Source organism: Cervus canadensis, chromosome 24 (assembly GCF_019320065.1).
Source record: "Cervus canadensis isolate Bull #8, Minnesota chromosome 24, ASM1932006v1, whole genome shotgun sequence".
Lineage (NCBI taxonomy): Eukaryota > Metazoa > Chordata > Mammalia > Artiodactyla > Cervidae > Cervus > Cervus canadensis.
The window spans coordinates 10,101,136-10,114,157 of record NC_057409.1 but is presented as its reverse complement, the minus strand read 5'-3'; the positions used below and the strand labels follow the sequence as shown (position 1 = coordinate 10,114,157).

The following is a 13,022-nucleotide window of genomic DNA, read 5'->3' as shown; positions in this document are numbered from 1 at the left end:
CTCGCCTCATTCACTCCCCCACCTGGCTCTTCTCCTCTGCGATGCGTGATTTTACTGGCTTGAGACTCAGAGGGCAATTTTATTTCCAAGTTCATGGTGGGGGAGGAAGACACCTAATTGACTAATGCTGGGTGTTTCACATGCATCATCTAATTTGAGCTTCACCATGAGGCAATGCAGAAGTAGGATTATTCCTGTTTTACCAAAGTGGAAACAAAGACTCTGAAAGGCCACAACGCTTGCTCAAGGTCACTCAGCTGGACAACAGCGTCAGGATTTGAACCCAGATTCCTGTGACTTCAGAGTCTCGGGCATCCCTCTGTGTCTCATTCCCTTATTTGATGGAACAGCATGGGACAGTGTGATACTAATCCAGAGTTAGGCCCAGGGAGGACATGCTGCAGACTGGGGTGGGGGTAGCCCCACATGTGCTGGACTGTTTTCATAAAAGAGCCAACTCATTTATTAATTTCACACACATCTACTGATGTCTCCTGTAGGCTGGTCCTGACCAGGAGGCAGAACAGTAAACAATTACAACACTTAGGGGCAAGGTCAGTCTGGAGACCAAGGGAGACTTCTTGGAGGAAGTGAAAGAAAAGTCTGCCTGATGAAGCAGCCAGAGGGTGAGATCATCTCCCACCGAGGGAATAGGTTGTGCAAAGGTCCAGAGGTGTTGTAGAGCAAGGTCAAGTCAGGCAAGTATAAATAATTATATTTGGGAGGGTTGAGGTGAAGGATGAGGCATGGAAGGAGGTTGGAAGGCCAGAGACAAAAGATACTGGGGGGTCAGGAAACCAAGGATTATGGTCCCTGAGTTGAGAAAAGTCAGACAGAAAAAGCCTGGGTGGCCTAGGACATATTGGGATGAGTCTATTCTGGATTCCACTGCTCCGGTACTGAGCTGGGTGGACCCACTATCCACTCCAGGAGTTCTCTCCCAGGTACCACATCAAAGTCTCCCTCCCGCTCCTGGAGATACACAACACCCACCCAACCACCCACCCCTGGATGGTCTTGCAGTGATGTCTGTACTCTCTCTAGTGGCCATTCTGGGCACTACAGCCAAAACTGCAGGAAACTTTCTGGGACAGAAGAAACCTTCAGAACCTTCCCATCCCTCAGGATGGGAGAGAGAGTCATTCAGTACAGCAGTACATTTCATGCTCTCAGAAAGCTCACAATTTACTGGTGGTGAGCGTGAAGGGCACAGGCAAAGCAGAAGATGTTGGAGATCAGGAGAGGGTCCTAACCCAATTGGGCAGGGGGACGTCTTCTCGGAGGAGGTGTTTCACTACCAGAGACTTGAAAAAGGAATTAAAAGTTTGGTTGGTAAAGAAGCAAGAGAGGGGCATCCAGACTTGATAGAATTAAGTAGCTCAGAGGCAGGAAATGGGACTGTGAAGAGAGTTAAAATTAAGTAGCTGTGATTGGAGTGAACAATTTGAGGGGGATCTGTGGCTAAAGATGAAGGAGATGGCGAGGTCGGCAGGGGTTGTCTGCTCTGTACTCAAGCTAGGATTCCAAACCTTGGGTCACAGGAAGTCACTGAAGAGTTCTGAGCAGGGGAGTAAGAGAGTCAGATCCACTTTCCAAAAGGAACCCACTGGTGACCCAAGCGGAGGAAGGATAGGCAGGTAAGAAGCGGGAAATGAACACTTCTTGGACACAAAGAATCACACCAGGTCACACTCATAGGAGGACACAGAGCTCTGGTCAAGCCTGTGAACCAGACGTTGTCACAGATGACAACACCTACAGACTTGTCAGTGGGACCCCAGGCTGAGCACCCAGACAAACACACACAAACTGACATATACGCAAACCCACAACTCAGGACCTCGAACCAAAAGGAGGCCAAGGACACACATTCACTCCCAGCCAGAGGCTGACAGTGAGAACCCAGCACTCTGATGGACGAAGGAATCCAACCGCACGTACTGTGGCTGTCAAGGGCTCTACCCTGCCCCACCCCACCCCCACCTCCGTCCCTCACCACCTCGGGCAGGAACAAAGCTGACCTTTGCCCCCTGGCCTCTGGCCTCTCCTCCCACACCCCCTGCCCAGAGGGAGGAGCTGTTTGAAGTCTGGGCTGCAGCTGGGGCTTCCTGTTGCCTGGAGGAATGTGGGAGGACTTGCAGGGAGGGGCGAGTGTGGGGAGGCCAGCACAGGAGGAGGGATAATGGGGACCTGGGGGCCTTGGTTCCCACTGTACCACAGTGAAGGAGAGCTTCCTGCTTCCACGGTCTCTGGGGCCCCAGCTCTGAGCTGTTCCCATCCAGAGGAGGGGAAAACCAAGGCCGTAATGGCTGCAGTCCAACGGGCCTCTTGTTCCCGAATCTGTAGTTCAGTGGTTCAGGACAGGCCCTCCACCTCTTTGGGCCTCAGTTTCTCCTTCTGGGGACTAGGTCAAATCCCTCTGCAACAATCCAGACCTTTCCTGGGGGTAGCTCCAAGAATGAGGCCAGCCCCAGAACTTCTGTAGTCAGAGAGGACAGTGCCCATTCCTACCCAAGGCTCACTTCACTTTGCCCTTTCCAGGAGCTCCAGGGGCCTGGTCCAGGCTGCTGTGACCTCTCAGTTATTGCTATTATTATTATTATATGGCTCAATAATCCCCCAGTATGCCGGTGCCAGTTTTTCAAACTGCTTTCATATCCATGTGTTTAGTAAATCTTCTCAACAGCCTTGCCTGTAACACAGAGAAGGGGTTACTCTCAGTTTTACACATGTGGAAATGGAGACTCAGAAAGTTAAGGACACACAAGCAAAAGCAGAATCAGAACCAGGTCTGGAGAATTCCCTGGCTGTCCAGTGGTTAGGACTCCATGCTTCCACAGCAAGGGGTCCAGGTTCAATCTTTGGGAAGGGAACCAAGATCCTGCAAACTGCTCAGCACAGCTGAAAAATAAAAAGAACCAAGTCTGTCTGCTTCCTATTCCACATGCCCTCCAAATCCTTAGGCCCCACAACTTTTAGACCCTTTGGACTCTTACTTCTATTTCCTAGGTCTAGCTACACAACACCTTCTGCTTATATGGAGACAAAAGTGGTTGCAGTGAGCTGAACCTAGAAAGGGATGATTTAGGTTCTTCCTTTCCTTCAAGTCTGCTTTCTCTGGGAGCTTACAGCTACCCTGCCCAGTCTGTGGTGACTCCAAATGCTGTTTTTAAAGACTGGGTAGCCCCCAGTCCATCCTAAAGGAGATCAGTCCTGAATATTCATTGAAAGGACTGATGCTGAAGCTGAAACTCCAATACTTTGGCCATCTGATGCGAAGAAGTGACTCATTTGAAAAGACCCTGATATTGGGAAAGAATGAAGGCAGGAGAAGGGGACGACAGAGGATGAGATGGTTGGACGGCATCACCGACTCAATAGACATGAGTTTGAGTAAACTCATGAGTTGGTGATGGGCAGGGAAGTCTGGCGTGCTTCAGTCCATGGGGTCACAGAGACTCGGACGGGACTGAGCGACGGAACTGAACTGAGACCCCTTCAGACTAGGCTGATAAACAGATATAGCAATTGGACACTAGGTGGCAGCAGCCACCCACAGGAAGACTTTGCTTGAGTTTGGAGAGGACCCCCCCCCCCCCCGCGCCCGCCCACAATACAAATTATTTTTTTTCCCCACAATACAATTTAAAGAGGCTCCAAGAAAAAGACCGGCCCCCAGGTGCCTGGGAAACCCTGTAGCGCTTGGTTTCCAGCGATGCCCAACACCTTGGGGGCCAAGAGCACCCAGCCTCCCTGGGAAGGGGGCTGCTCAAGCAGACTGGGGTGGGAGGGGTTTGCATGGACAACCCTACCTAACTTCTATTCCCCTCTCACTTACAGAGCCATGGGCCCTACTAATCTTGGCCCCTGTACCTCATCACCTAACCTCTCCTCTCCTGGATTTCCCAAATTCCTCTTCATCCCACCCCACCTGGGGCTCCCTATCTCCCAGAAGCCATCCTGTATTGCCCCCCAATTCCCTCCTCAAACTTGATTCAGCTTAGGTGGGGTCTTCATGCCCTGGGGCAGAGTCTAATAGGTAAGGATGTTGTGAGGGTATAAAAGAAAGGGGAACCTGGGCCTCTCTGAGCCTCCCCACTGCTAAAGTCTGACTGGTGGGGGACCAGCTGGGGCAGGATGCCAAAGCCTCAGCTATTTGTGATACCTTTAGGTCAGGCTTGGGAGCTGCAAAGGGCCCCTAATGACTTTAACCATTGCTTTCGTTAATATCTGATCTTACAATGGTTCCCATTCAATGAATAAATCTTTGAACCCAGGGCTTGCCTGTAAGGAGAAGCTGCTCCCAAATGGGGGCCTCTGCGACTGGTCAGCAGCCCCATGATGCCAGATCAATAGATGGAACTATTTAGAGCCCTAGACCTCTCCCATGGCTGTGGTGTGTCCAGTCCCTGCAAAGGGCCAACAGAGTGTCCCCCAGATCCCCCCCCCCCTTTTTTTGTCTTAGAGGAGGGGCTTGGGAAGGGTGGAGGTGTAGGGAAGGTGGTGACAGGGAGCTGCCATTGGCAAAACGACACCACCTGCCTTTTGTCACACGCTGGCCATCACCTCGTATCACCCCGCAGGGCCAAAGGAAGAGTCCAAAACAGGTGGGCCAAGGACAAAGGCACTGCTGAAGGGACTTTAGACGTGGGGCAAGACAGAAAAAGCCAGCCGACATTGGACAAAGGAATGTCAGACACCCAGATGAAGCGGGACTAGCACAGGACCAGTCGGGGCCGGTGTTGGTAGACGCAGGGGACAAGACAGCCACCATGCATTATTCATCTCCGTGTCCCCTGTGAGCCCTGCACACCTCAGTTAACATTTGTCGAATTGAAGTGCCAAGGGAGGACACACAGACGCAGGGAGAGAAGGTCAGATGGAGAGCTGGGGAGTCACAGCTCCCCGCCTGACCCAGAGGTTAAGCAGTGAGCTTTGGAATAGAACAGACCCTGGTCCAGGTGGGCTCTACCAACTTCATCAGTAGGGGTCATGGGCCTCAGGGCCCTCATCTCTAAAATGGAAATGAGAACAAAATCATTCTACCAGGTCTTTGCAGGACTCAAGAGCCCCGTGGTGATCAGGAGTGGCAGCACCAGTTCTCCTTCTTGGGCTATCCAGAGACCTCTCCTTGGTAACCAGGCCCTGGCAGTGCACATTCCCATCTGTGGGGATAGGCCAGGCAGGGGGCCGGGGCTAGGGGCTGGATAACAGATGTGACCTGCAGAGGAGGTAGGTGAAAGCGCTGAGTCCAGCCCCCTGGGCACAGCAGGAGCTCTGGACTGTTGAATCTGAATGCTGCTTCCTGACACCAGGAAGAAGTTCAGTCGAATTCAGGAAGGCAACGGTTGTGTGTGTGTGTGTGTGTGTGAGAGAGAGAGAGAGATCGGTGGAGAATCCAGGACTTCATGCTCTTGTCTTCCTCGGACTTCTAGAAAAACTAGTCTGGTGGGGGTGGCTAAACCCAGGGCTCAGAACTTGAGATTGGGGGTCCCTGAGTGAGGAGGAGGAGGTGCGGGCGGGCTTTGAGTTTTCTGGAGCAGCCCTGTCTCCATCAACCCTTGCTCTTTACTCAATAGGAAACCTTCCCTGGAGGGAGAACGCCTCCAGGTTCAGGGAGCCGGCCGTCTCCTCTTCCCGCTTCCCCTCTCGTTTAATTGGGACGCCCCCAGAAAGTCTCAGGCCCTTTTAGCTAGTCCCTCGATTCCCCCATTCTACTCTCTTTACATTCTCAGACCCCGCCCCTTCACTCCCACCCGCAACCTCCGCTCCGGCCAGAGACCCCCGCGGGGGGACGAGGAACGTGGGAAACGTTGGCGATCCTTAGGGAAGGACGCAATCCCCCTTTGGGTAAAGAGGACGCGCGCCCTCGCCCAAGCGGCTCGGGCGCCGGGTGCCCCCCGCGGGCTCCCGGCCGCGCCGTCGGAGCTGCCGGCGCCGCCCCGCCCGCCCCGCGCGCGGAGCGGCCGAGGCGGGGACTACAAGTCCCGGCGAGCCGCGCGCGCGCTCCCCCCTGGGGTTCCGGATGGTGAGCGGCGAAGGTAAGGCGAGCTCGCAGAGGCAGCGGCGGCGGCGGCGGGGACGGAGAGAGGCAGGCAGGCAGGCGGGCAGGCAGGGCGAGAGACGGCGAGGGGAGGGAGCGAGCGAGGCAGCCCAGACAGACAGACAGGCGGGCGGGCGGGCAACGCGAGCCACCCGCCAGGCTGCGCTCAGCCCCGCTCGCCGCGGAGAGAGCAGAAGGCAGGAGGAGGGAGGGGAGGAGGGGGAGGGAGGGAGAGAGGGAATCCAGCTACCACCACCCAAAGCCAGCGTCTGCTTTCTGTCCTCATTTCCTTTCCCACCCAGCTCTGAGAGCAGAGAAAGGCAGAGGGAGCGAGAGATTGAGACAGTCAGAGGGACAGACAGACAGCCAGAAGAGAGCGGGAGGGAGGAGGGCGGAGGAGGAGGAGCAGGAGGAGGACTACGCGGGGCGCGTTCCCTCCCAGGTTTGCAATTGGGGGGGGTGGGGGCGGGGGTGTCCAGGGCTGTGAGAGTGTGTGCGCGGTGGTGGTGGTGGGGGGAGCAAGGGGGGCGCAGAGAGAGAGCGAAGGAGTGATCGAGGTTGGGGGGCGCCGCGGGAGCTGGGGGGCCGGGTCCAGCGGAGTTAGCGGCGGAGAATGTGAGCCGAGGCGCAAGCCATGCTGTCAGCAACGGCGGGCGGCTCAGGGCTCCTCCACGACTCCTCTCCCCAGCTGCCGGGCGCCCGCATCGCTGCCGCCGCCGGAAGACAGACGCCCCTCGAAGCCCCTCGCCTGGCTCGGACCCACGGAGCCGGCAGCCCAGCACTCCGGTGAGTGGCGCCTCCTCCCCAGCCCTAGACCCCCGCTGGGGACCGGCCGGCCGGGCTCTTTTGTGCAGCGCACCGGGGGGGCCCCGCGCCCCCTCCGCGCGCCCCGGTCCGGTCCGCCGGACCCCGTGGCTGCGGTGCCCGCGGTGCGATCGGTCTTTGTTTCCACCGGGGCCCGCGGCTCGGCTGGGCTCGGCTCGAAGCCTGGCAGGCAGCGCCGGGAAGGGGGAGGGGGAGGTGGACGAGAAGGGGGGGCGGGGAGGGGGGGTTCTCGGGTTTCCTGGCCGCCCCGCGGCTCCCCCGGCTCGGGGGCGAGGTGCGCGCCCAGCGCTGCCGCGCGCCCCCTCCTCCTTCCCCCTCCCTCCGTCTTTGGATTTAAAACTGCAATTTGCTCTCCAGCTTGCTGAGAATGTGGGGGGGTGGGTGAAGGGGGGGGGGACCGTGGGAGCGGAGAACAAGGCTGGATTTTAGGAACGGCGCTGGGAAAGGGGGAGACTGCGGAGGGGAGGAGCCCCTCCCCTCCAACCCCCAAATCCCAAGGTTCCGCTTGTGCTCTGGGAGTTGAGGGGCGGGGACCTAATGACCCGGAGGGGGTGTGGGGCGGAGGAGGGATTTGGGGGCGGCCGGGGCCGGAGGGGTTGGGCCGCGTGCCCGGTTACCTGGCGAACAAAGTCGGCTCACTTTTGCATAAATAAATAAATAATCGCCCATCAATGCGTTTCCTCTGAGGCTCTGATTGAATCGGGGGCCCCCTCTTCCCCAGGGGGTGGGGTGCTGAGTGACAGCTGTCAGCCCCCTGGGCCAGTCGCTGGGGGGTGAATCGCTGAATCCCTCCGCTCGCTCCGGGCGCATTCCCCTGCTGGGTCTTGGTCCCCGGGCAGAGCCAGAGGGGTAGGGGGCTGGCTCCGAGTCTAGGAAATAACCTTGTTTCCTGTTCTACAGGAAAAGGGACAGCAACCCGGAGAGTTTGGGGGCTGGGGATGAAGACTGATGGGAGCCGGAGGGGTTCCCCAGCAGCCTGACCCCCCAGCCTCCTGCCAGGCGCAGGGGCCGGCCGAGGGAGGAAGGATGTGGGCCTTGCTGGCCCGAGGCGGGAGCTGGGGCTGTCCCCGAGGCGGGCAGCGGGCACCGAGAGGGAGGAGGGAGACAGAGAGCAGCGGGGGCGGGAATTCTCTACCGCAGACCCTGGGGGCCGGGGCCAGATGTGGAGGGGTGGGGAGTCCCCCCTCCCTGCTAGCTTGGGGGCCCCGGGGGCTGGGCTGGGAGGGGCTGAGCCTGGTGCCCTGGGTTCTGCACCAAGTGCCTGACTGGCAGGGCCAGCTGAATTTGGGCCCAGGCGTCACCCTGGGAGGCAGGGCCAGCCTGCACCAGCCTGGTCCCTGAGCACAAGGAGGGACCCTTGGGGGGCCTATGCCTGTCTGGCTGGGCAGGCGTTTCCCGCCGGACCAGTTGGTGTCAGGCGGGACTTGGCCCCAGCTCCCTGGGCAGAGCTCAGGGTGTGAGGACAAGCTTTGCCTCTGGGTCAGGGTGGCCACATTTTGTCCGCTGCTGCTGCTGCTGCTGCTGCTGCCGCCGCCGCCACTGCCGCCACCGGCGGGGCGGGGGCATGTGCCCGGGCCTGGGCAGAGTCCTGCCAGGAGCATTTGGGGTGTTTCTATTGTTGGCTTGTTCCTGTTCCGTGTGGCCCGGTGTGTGTAGCTGTGTGAGCTGGGGCTGTAAGTGAAAGATTACCAGTCTGTCCACCCCCCCACCCACACCCCCCATACCACCACCCCCCCTCCCCAGCTGCCCGTCGTCGGGGGCAGGCTGGGTTGTGGTGGTGAACTGTGGGGGACCCCCCCAGGTGGCATGTGCCTGCAGCTTGCCATCTCCCTCCTTTGAACAGATGTATATTTATTTTTATAGTAATGGAAAATCAAACTGGATAGTAAGTTGAATTCATTTTTTTTTTCTCTTCTGCTGTGTCAATAGTTGGAATAACCCCCAGAGACATCTTGCCCCAAAGCTCCCACCCTCCAGAGGTTGCAGAGATCAGTGAGGGCATGAGCTTTGGGGGACCAGTGGGCACCAGTTCAAACTGGTGATTCTTGTCCCTCTCTGGCATTGGGGCAGGTGCCCAGGTGGGCAGGCATCTCCCCCTCCCCAGGCATCCCCCCCACCCCTACTCCCCCAGTGTAGTCTGTCCTTTAGGCCACCTCCTTGGTCAGCGCCTAAGCTGTGCCCAAGCCCTCAGGGGACGTTCTCCTGGTGGGCTGTCTCCCCCTTCCTGGGCTCCTGGCCCACGTGCTGATATTTATTTTCTGTAGTAAAATCCATTTTTAATGCCGTTACTTTTGAAATAATATAGAGAGAAACAAATGTGATGTGTTTAAGTTGCCCTCTGTGAGTTTTTAATGTGATCTATGGCTGAGGTAGTGATGGAAGGAGCTGTTGGGCTTGGAGGAATTTGGTGTCATAAAGAAAAAGAGCTTACTGTTTATTATGTTTGCTGGCCTGGGGGGTCTGGAACAGGGTCGTGGGGGCCAAGAGCCCCAGCACCCCCAGGTGCTGTGATGGACAGCCGTGCTTCTCAGTTTGGAGGTGTGTGGTTTCCAGGACTCTTTTGCCTTGCTCCCCAGCCCTTGATGGGGCCTTTGGTGAGGGGGCCTGGGGCCTGGGGGCTGGGGGATTTGTCCCCCCCCCACAATTCCACCCGGTTAGATTTTGGCTGAGAGGCTTCTGGAACCCCCTGCTGAGCTAAGTGGAGGTGTGTTGTAGCGAGGATGGATTTGGACTCTCAAGGAGATTAAGAGATGGGATCTTGACCTGCTTGGTGTGCCTGTGCCGGAGGCTTGAGGGGCAGACAGTCCCTGGCAGAAGACCCTTTTTTGAGGGGGGTAAAGCTGCTGTGGACCAGCAAAGCCCCCAAGGGACTTTGCTGGTTTTCAGGTCAGCCTGGAGCACTGGCTGGAGCCACTGCCTCCTGTCGCTTCTGTTCCCCATTGGACAGGGGCTTCCTCCAGGCAAACCTGACCCCCTCCACTTCCCCTCTTCTCAGCTCTGCCCCACCCCAGGGCAACTTTTTTTTTTTTGGTTTGTGGAATACAGAGCGCTGTGTCTCATGCCAGCCACCCAAGACCACAGGGTGCCCTGCCTTCTTCGTACCAGATGCCCAGGCGCTTCTGGTCTGATTCGTGAGGTCAAGCAGACTCGCTATTATGGGATGGAGCCCAGCTCCGTTGCTGGGTCCCCTGGGTCTCTTGGGACAGAGCCGGGGAGGGGGAAGCCAGGATGGGGTGGAGCTGGGAACTGAAGACAGGGGGGAGCAAGGGCAACATTGTTGCTAATGTCAGCAGATGGGCCCCCCAGGGAGAGAGCTGGAGTTGGGGGAGGTGGGGAGGAAAGAGACCCAGTCACAGGCGAGGTGAAGAGAGGGAAAGATGGTGATGGGGTGGGGGGGAGCGGGCAGAGGGGGAGCAGAGAAAACAGTCAGGAAGAGCCAGGAGCAAACCCCAGGAGACGGGCATCCAGGCGACCTAGAAGGCCTAGGTGTGTGCCACTCCCCACCTCAAAGCCCGAAATGAGCGGGCACTTGAGAGCCTCTTGCCCAAGATCAAATGCTGCTAGGATTGTGTTTGGAGAGGAGACAAGCAAATGTCTCAGGGAAGAGGGAGGAGGACAGACAGGTGGGAGGGGGAGAAGGGAGGACTCCCACAGGAGGAGGAAGAACGGGGAGACCGGGGGATTCCAAGGGTCACTAGACTGAGGTTGCTGCCCCACGCAGGGTCTCCCCACTGCTTTGCCCAGATGTCTGCGGATGGAGCCTGGCTCTTCTTTGGACATGGGGGCGGGGCCGGAGGCAGGTACAGCGCCCCACAGGTTGTGGGCGCTCTGCGCCAGGAGGCACGGGCTTTTAAAAGCAGGGAACATCAGGAACATTAGAGGCAGCAGGGTGCCATGCAATTGCATCCCCCCCTCCTTGTTTGAGGGGAGGAAACCCAGTCTAGAGAGCACCCCCTAGCCCCTGCTTGCCAGGGGTCAGAGGCGGCAGAGCCAGATCTGGGACCTAGGCTCTTTCCCTCCACCTCTCTGTAGTTAGAGAGTTGGAACAGCTGCAGGGGGGCCTCCTGGGTGTGCAGGGGGGGGCCAGAGCCTGGGGAGAGGAGCAGGCGGGCACCCTTGTGGCCAGAGCCCCCCCAGGGGAGGGGGAGGCGCCGCTGCCGGGAGAGAGAGAGAGAGGGAGGGGAGAGAGGAGGGAAACAGTGAGTCAGGCTTCCAAGAGCTGAGGATGAGAGAGCCAGAGCTGGGAGGGAGAGGGCAGGGAGCGCTGCTCCGAAGCGAGGAGAGGGAGGGGGCCCAGCCAGGGGCAAGGAGAGCTCTGGAGGGAGGGAGCCAGCCCCTGGCCCCGGCCCAGCGGCAGGGCTGCGCAGGGCTGTGCGCCCTGCGGAGGGTGCAGCCAACATGGACTCTGCCCACAGTGGGTCAGGAAGGAGCCAGGTCCTGCCCCTGCGGGGCCCTCTCGTCATCTGTGACCCCACCCCAGGGTCTCAGGAGCTCCTGACTGTGTCGTCCCCTTCCCTTCCTCGGTTTCCCCATCTAGCGTGAGATCGGGACCGTGAGCTCTTCTCAGAGAGGTAGTAGGGGAACAGAGACTCCTGAGAGGGGTCTGAGGGCTACCTCCTGCAGCCGCTGGATTCCTGCCGGGGACCCTGTTGGAGGCCGCTGCCAGTCAGCGTAGGGGGCAGGTCTCTGGAGTGGGGCTCCTATTAAGCCTTCTTGAGTCGCTGGGCCACAGAGTGGGGTGTTAGGCTGTGAGTGCTGGGGGGGGCAGTGTGTGTATATGTGGGTGTGAGGTGCTGGGCTGGCCGTGGTAGGTGGACTGCCTGGGGTCTCTTGATGACCAGTGCCTCGACACGGCCACGATCTCTACATGTCCAGAACCAACCTCCATTTGGGGAAGGGGGGAGACATTCAAGTGATTTCCACCCACCCCCCACCCCCAACTCTGCCTGCCATATCCCTGTGGGTCAGAGGCTCTAGGGCAGAGTGGAGGTGGAAATGACCCCTGTGGAGCTGATGAGAACTGCATGTGCAGCCCCTCATGTCGTGTCTGGAGCTGGGACCAGAACTGGAGGGGTCCCCAGGGACTGCTGGGAAGGGCGGCGAGGCGGGGAGGAGCCCCCCTCCCACCCAGTTGACAGGAAGCTGCGGCTCCAGCCCCTTTTTTACCCAAGGCCTGGCGTCCCCCAACCCTTCCCTCCTGGATCCCCCGGTGTCTCTTGCATGGGCGAGGGGATGAGGAAGGTGGGCATAGAAGCTTCCTCTCCTCCAGGGCCTGGCTTTGGGGGGGAAATGGTGAAATGAGGGCAAAGTGAGGCCCCCTGCCTCCTCTTTACACACACACACACACACACACACACACAGACACACACAGACTCAGCTGCAGTGAGGCCCTGCTTTCTCTCCTCTCTGCTCTGGGGTCCTTGGCTTGGGAGCCCAGGGGAGGGACCGCTTCTGCAGCTGGCTGGCCCCGAACTCCCAGCTCAGCCCAGCTGCTACTGAAGCTTCCAGAAGCTGCGGCTCTGCACCCCCCCTCCCTACCCTATGAGCCAGAAGAGGCCTTTGCTGACCTGGGGGAGGGTGCCTTGGTGAGTGAGCGGGTACCCTCCAAAGGACTCACACAGACAACCAGACAGATGGGTGGTGAAGCAGATGGACACAGACACCCACGCACAGGCAGGCGGAGAGAGACGGACAGATGGACCAGGACAGGGAGAGACGGACAGACAGAGGTGCTGGCAGAGAGAGGAGTCAGAAACATGGAAGGGTCTGGGGAGAGAGAAACAGACAAGAGACTTGGAGACAGGGAGATCCAAGGAAAGAGACAAGGTGACTGAGATGGGAGAAGGAGAGATACGGGGAGAGAGTGAGAGGCAGGAAGAGATAAAGAGAGGGGGAAACCCAGACTGAGAGAAAGAGAGAGAGGCTGGAGGCTGCAAACCACAAACAAGGATTTGATGAGAATCTGGAAGGTGTTTTCTCCTGCTTCCCTCCCCAAACCCCCAGGCCAGCCAAGTCTCCATTCCTTCCACCCCCAGCTCAGTTTCCAGCTGCTAAAGAGGTCAGGGAGGGGGAGAGAGAGGAAGAGAAAAAGAAACACACACACACTGGCCAGATCCCAGAGACCCTCCCTGCTGATCTCTTTGTGGGGGCAGGG

General features: G+C 58.5%; 1 protein-coding gene across 4 annotated transcripts in view; it reads left to right on the top strand.

The window, feature by feature from the left end:
- The first annotated feature begins 6,022 nt into the window (after positions 1 to 6,022).
- AHDC1 (AT-hook DNA binding motif containing 1) overlaps positions 6,023 to 13,022 on the top strand; it is a 64,991-nt gene continuing 57,991 nt past the window's right edge. For 3 of the 4 annotated variants that reach the window (XM_043446098.1, XM_043446097.1, XM_043446099.1), the window contains exons 1-2: positions 6,062 to 6,485; positions 6,732 to 6,829. The gene's annotated coding sequence lies outside the window, so the exon portion shown is untranslated. Of the gene's footprint in view, positions 6,042 to 6,061; positions 6,486 to 6,731; positions 6,830 to 13,022 lie in introns of those variants that run through there. The other variant, XM_043446100.1, reaches the window with a different exon arrangement.